We start from the raw sequence: 5,000 nt of genomic DNA, 5'->3' as shown, positions 1-5,000 counted from the left end.
TCCACTTCCAGTTCGTCCGCTCCACTATCGCCACTTCATCCGTCTCCATCACTCCCTCCGTCTCCACCACTCCCTCCTTCTCCACCACTCCCTCCTTCTCCACCACTCCCTCCGTCTCCACCACTCCCTCCGTCTCTACCACTCCCTCCGCCTCCACTATTCCCTCCGTCTCCACCACTCCCTCCGTCTCCACCACTCCCTCCGTCTCCACCACTCCCTCCGTCTCCACCACTCCCTCCGTCTCCACCACTCCCTCCGTCTCCATCACTCCCTCCGTCTCCACCACTCCCTCCGTCTCCTCCATCACCTGGTGGTACCACCATCAACTCAACTTCCTCCAGTTTCAAATTAGAAGGCGGAGTATTTATAAACTGTATAATATTCATCCAACTTTTCAGCGATTATCCCCTCCCCCCTCTTCCCCCCTCCCCCCTCTTCCCCCCTCCCCTTTCCCCTTCGCCCCCCCCCCCCCCCCTCTTTCTTTTTGTGGGTCCTGATGGTCTTGTTTAGGCTAGGGAATTGTCTGTTAAATTGCATTAGCATAGAAGAAGTGTTACGTTTGGTCTGTTTTATGGATGATTAAAAAGGGTGTGTGTTTCGTAGGCGTGTAAGTGAGTGGGTGGGTGTATTTGTTTGCAGCCCTTGTCTCTCTTTTGTTTATTGTGTGAGGTGTACCTCACTCTTTTTCATTTATTTTGGTCTGTATTTCGCCCCCCCCCCCATTACTCTGTTCTTTATTTAACCCCACTCTTTCATGTGTTATTTGATTTGATCTTTGTTTTTATTTTCCTTCACTTCGTTTTTGGTTTGGTACATTTGTGAAAAGTCACGGAAATGGTTGTAAGGTTCCAGTAACATGTGTAAAAGGTAACTAAGGTCGGAAAGTCGGATTTTTTAAAAACTGCCAGTGGACATCGAGTTCTTCGGGGGTTTTTTTTCACGGATTTACTTTATAATCGAAAAAAAAAAACATTTTTAAGTTTGTTTTTTTAAAATCAGGATTGCTGGGGTTCCAGGAATCTTAACCTTGTTTCCAATTGGCTTGATTCATTTTTAGAGCATTCCTTAATCTCCTTTTCACTCATTTAAAAAAGAAAAATAAACCTAAATCACCATTTAATCCCCACTTGCATTCATTCTGTCTCTAATCCCCCTTTTTATTTCATTTTCATAAACCTACTTCCCCAAGTCCCCACCCGCTTACTGGCCGCTGCCATCCTACCTGACTACCTGCCTACCAACCTACCTACCTGTTGCCGCCCCGTCTACATGTTGATCCTGAACCCATATAGTATCTCTCTACATGGTGTCGAATGTCTTTGCGGTGATGTAGCAAACCGCTGGCAAGTGTCAAAGGGTTGGGGTGGGGGGGGGATTTAAACGTTTGGGGGGCTTCGTTGGGCGGGAGGGGAAGGGGGAAAGGGGAGAAGGAAGGGAAGGGATGGGGGAAAGGGGAGAAGGAAGGGAAGGGATGGGGGAAAGGGGAGAAGGAAGGGAATAGATGGGGGGAAGGGGAGAAGGAAAGGAAGAGATGAGGGAGAGGAGAGAAGGGAGAAGGGAAGGGGGAGAGGGGAGAGGGGAGAGGGGAGAGGGAAGGGATAAGGATGTGATTAACAGTGAAATTAACCCTTCGAGAGGTAGATGGAAGTGGCCTGGGTCTCATTTACAGACATTCCTTTCGTCCCTCTTTCCCTTCTCTTCCTTTTCCCCATTTCTCCTACCTACCCTCACCCTGCTTGTGTACGGTGGTTGGGGCACAGGACTCGTGTATATTTAGATGTTTTACAGTAGAGCTGTCGTTGATGTATTTCTCTCTCTCTCTCTCTCTCTCTCTCTCTCTCTCTCTCTCTCTCTCTCTCTCTCTCTCTCTCTCTCTCTCTCTCTCTATCTCTATCTCTCTATCTATCTGTATATATATATATATATATATATATATATATATAGATAGATATATGTATGTATGTCATTCTTTCTTCCTTTCTCGCTCTCTGTCTGTGGTAAACATGTATTTGTACAGTGCAGATGTCCGTCTGTCTTTCCGTTCATCGACTTGCTACTTGTTTTCCTTTTCCTCCTCCATCATGGCAGTTTAGGGCCTTGTATCCGGGAAAGGATTCATCAGATGAATGAATGAATGAATGAAAACAGCAAGCGAAAGAAGGAAACAAGAGCGAAACGCGATGCTTCTGAAAAAAATAATGTTGACTTCAAATTATTTTTTATCGTTATTTTCCTGAAAATTAAGAGGCGTTCCAACTTCGTTCACTGTAGGAAGTAGGATGGAGGTTTAGGGACTGCATTATCGTCACTGATATTACTAAGTTGTTGTTCTTGTAGTAATGGGGAGACTGATTAGATTGGTGATAATTGATAATACTGTCATTATCCTTATCTTGAACCATTTCCGCATCTTCGCATTGTTGTTGTTGATGGTGGTGATGATTTTGATTGATAATGATGATAATAATACTAGTGATGATGATACTGCGACAATAAAAGCAACAAGAACAATGATGGTAATGATATTTATTATAATTTGTTATTAGTATTATTGTTGTAATTGTTGCTGTGTTAATTTGATGATGATAACCATAATGATAATACGACATCAATTGAGATATTACGTAATCCATCGTATATAATGCAGGTGGATAGCCTATAAACGGACGTACCAAGATAGATGTAAGTAGACGGATAAGCCGGCAGTTTGAGCGATGACTGATTGACAGGCAGGGAGAGGGTCACGCAGAAGGCATTAATTCCGCAAAATCCTCCCTTGGAATTTTTTTGGTCCGGCGTTCCGTTCCGGCGTTCCCGACAGCCCGGATGAAGACCCATCGAGGAGGACAGCAATTAGTGTCCCTTTGTCGTGGAGAGGTGGAGTTGGTGGAGAAGTGGAGTTGGTGAAGAGGTGGAGTGTGGACGTCTCTCGCTCTCTCTCACTCTCAAATTATTTTATTATTGACCATTGCTGTATTGCAGTCATCATATCGATTCTATATTATCCAATATGTATGTATGTCGGTCTTTGTACACATTCGTATGTTTATTAATATGTACTCATCATATGATCTCCATTGTATCACATGCGATTCTGTCTCACCCCACACACAGTTTATCACAGACACACACTCATGTCCATACACACTTTCGTCATACCCTTGTTTGGCACTCCATCTCGCCATCGCAGACATAATAGACGCTCAGTGTTGTGAGAGGTGAAGATACTTCCTGTTTGCCTCTCTTTCACTCTCTGTCAAGAACGTGCTTCATTGAAATAGGTTACTGCGTGTAATGGGAAACGTCCCTTGTGATGATGAGTACGTATTGGTGAGCGTGGGATTGCGTGCACACAGATGGGCGAAGAATGTAGATTGGATGTGGTATGGGATCGGTGTAGTAATAGCAGTAATGGAAGTCATAATTAGGAAGAGCAAGAGCTGCGGTAGTGTTGTACTTTTTTCTCTTTTTCTTTATTTTTTGTTTTATTTTATGCTCTCTTTCTGTTTTCCTTTTCCTTACGGAAGTACCTCCCTCTTTACCTTCTCCCCCTCACTCCCTCTCCCCTTCACCCCCTCTCCCCCCTTACCCCATCTCCCTTCTCCCCTCGCCACTTCACCGCCCTCTCCCTCCCTCACTCTATCTCCCTCCCTCACTCCCTCTCCCTCCCTCACTCCCTCTTCCTCCCTCGCTCCCTCTCCCTCCCTCACTCCCTCTCCCCCCTCACCCCTTCTCCCTCCCTCACTCCCTCTCCCTCCCTCACTCCCTCTCCCTCCCTCACTCCCTCTTCCTCCCTCACTCCCTCTCCCCCCTCACCCCTTCTCCCTCCCTCACTCCCTCTCCCTCCCTCACTCCCTCTCCCTCCCTCACTCCCTCCTTCCCTCTCCCTCCCTCACTCCCTCTCCCTCCCTCACTCCCTCTCCGGCTCTCATTCCCTGACCCTCCTCACTCTTTTCCCACTCCTCCTCGCTCAATCCTTCCATGTGTACAAGTGTGTGTGCGTTTATGCTTCCATGATGAATTTCGATCGCCATTTTCTCGATCGGAATAGCACCTCACAGGTGTGTTCTGTGATGGCAGTAACGGGGTTGCACGTATGAATGAGGAAGAGGAGGGAGGAAAGAGGAGAGGGTGGAGGAGGAGATTAAGGAGAGAGGGAGAGGAAGGAGAGAGGGAGAGGAAGGAGAGAGGGAGAGGAAAGGGAGAGGGAGAGGGAGGAGAGAAGAGAGAGGGAGAGGGAGAGGGAGAGGGAGGAGAGAGGAGAGAGGAGAGAGGAGAGAGGAGAGAGGGAGAGGAGGGAGAGGGAGAGGGAGAGGGAGAGGGAGAGGGAGAGGGAGGAGAGAGGGAGAGGAGGAGAGAGGGAGAGGGAGAGGGAGGAGAGAGGGAGAGGGAGGAGAGAGGGAGAGGAGGAGAGAGGGAGGAGAGAGAGTGAGGGAGGAGGAGAGGAAGAGGAAGAGCAAGAACAAGAAGATGAACAAGAAGAACGAGGGGAAGGGAAAAAAAAACAAACAATAAAAAGTAGGGAAGGAGGAAGAGGAGGATTAAGAAGAAGAAGACGCGGAGTAATAGGGGGAATAAAGAAAGAATAAAGAGAAAATGGAAAGAAAACGGCGAGAAGGGAGAGTAGAGGATGCATCGATTGGCACCAAGTGTTGATAGATGCAACAAGTACTTTTGCACTGGCTGTTGCCTTTTTTTTTCTTTTTGCTTTTACCTTGACTAAAATTCCCTGATTCTTTGTGCCCTTGTGGCCTTCACATGACAATGAATGCAATAGAGGGAAGTTCCGGGGGATGGGGGGGGGGGGGAGGTTAGTTGTTTCACTCGCTTTCATAATGATTGATATTATTCGATTATTCTTTTTTTTTTTTTCTTTCGTTATTGTTATTACTTTGTTGTTGTTAGTGGTTGTAGTGGTGGTGGTGTTGGTGGTGATTCTGCTGCTGCTGGTGATGGTGAGGAGGATTTTTATTCTGATTCTCTTGCTGTTGTTAACGTTG

This window comes from Penaeus chinensis, chromosome 38, assembly GCF_019202785.1.
Source record: "Penaeus chinensis breed Huanghai No. 1 chromosome 38, ASM1920278v2, whole genome shotgun sequence".
NCBI classification, from domain to species: Eukaryota; Metazoa; Arthropoda; class Malacostraca; order Decapoda; family Penaeidae; genus Penaeus; species Penaeus chinensis.
The sequence above is the reverse complement of the archived record's forward strand: the minus strand, read 5'-3'. Positions refer to the sequence as shown.